Source organism: Etheostoma spectabile, chromosome 16 (assembly GCF_008692095.1).
Source record: "Etheostoma spectabile isolate EspeVRDwgs_2016 chromosome 16, UIUC_Espe_1.0, whole genome shotgun sequence".
NCBI classification, from domain to species: Eukaryota; Metazoa; Chordata; class Actinopteri; order Perciformes; family Percidae; genus Etheostoma; species Etheostoma spectabile.
In genome coordinates, this window is record NC_045748.1 from 20,513,814 (window position 1) to 20,515,320 (window position 1,507).

Sequence of the window (1,507 nt, forward strand, 5' to 3'; positions counted from 1 at the left end):
GAGCTACAGAGCTGCAAACATCTGCCCAACAACACACACCAGCCCAAACTATTACCCTATTGTTGCTCATGTGTTGATGTTGTGCCGCACCGTGACATGTAATGCCACGTCCTATCACATGTATTATTATTGTACTATTATAAAATGTTGTTTCATCTCACAGCATAAGAGGTGTGGTATTATATAATTCATATTAGTGCCCCTAGGATTTTTTCCAGTCTGACTTTTATTTTGGCCTGCTGGAAATTAGCGCTTCTGCTAACGAGCAGGGCTTCAGACACATATACTTGTCATATTACGTTTCATAAAATGCTTCTCACTTATCCAAATGTACTTTTTTGTAAAACATATATAATACAATCAAATCATGTCAAATCAAAATAATGCCAAAAAAGAGGTAATGGTTGATAAACAAGAACCCTCAGTGGAATAAATCTCCTCCTCCCTAGGAACATTTTACCCTTATGGGTTGTTTTTTTTAAACAAATTGGTAGAGATTATTAATGCCCCTGATGTTAGTTAATTGTTGAAGTGGCAAATACTTAGCCCTGACTTTGCAAGACCAAATCGCAAATGTGAATTAGTCTGAAACCTCTCAGTTCATTTTGGATTTTCATGTGACTAAAAGCGTTTTTCCGTTACATGGTACCTACTCGACTCGCCTCGACTCTACTCGCCTTTTTTTCCGTTTTGTTTTCCGTTATGAAAAACGGGGCATTACAGGGCATACAGGCTGAGTTGGGTCAAGCAGGTACCATCAATGGAAAAACACCAATAGTGCTGAGTGACCAGGTACCCCATGACCAATAACAGCACAGTAGTAGGCTACCAGCCAATCACAAGCGTCAGAAGAATGGAAACAGACTAAACCATGCAGAGAGGAGCAGGTATATTATGAGTTCAGAAAATACATCTTATATTTTAACCCTCTTGTTGTCCTTTGGTCAAATTGAACCATTTTCAGTTTTTTTTCTCACAAAAAAATGGGCCGTCGAAATAAGCGCTGAAAATGTCAACATTAAAAATATCCCACGACATTGGAAAAAGTGACCAAAACTTTTTTTTCATGGTTGATGGGAAGACAATATAACACAAGAAAAGCTTCAAGTGCAGTTGATTGTTCTTCTTTAGGCAAAAATATATTAGAAAATGGCTCAATGAAGCTCCTTTTTACAATTTTTGTCTCAAACATGCATCAGATCTAGGGTTGTGATTGGCCCGGCACGTCTCAGGCTGCTGGAAATCTGCACAACGTTCAGTTTAGAATAGCGAATCAAGTCATAACAGAAAACATAGCCTAGTTCAAACCCACATCTAGACATAGGCCGAACGTTGCATTTATTAAGAAACCGCTAAATGTGATTGGATATTAGGTTTCTACCTCGGGACCACCGCCAATACGACCCCGAGCGGGGACATTTTGACAGTGAACAGAGGTAACTTTAACCCTTGTGTTGCCTTCCTGTCAAAATCAATGCTTTTAATCGCTGTTTATAACTTTTTTTTT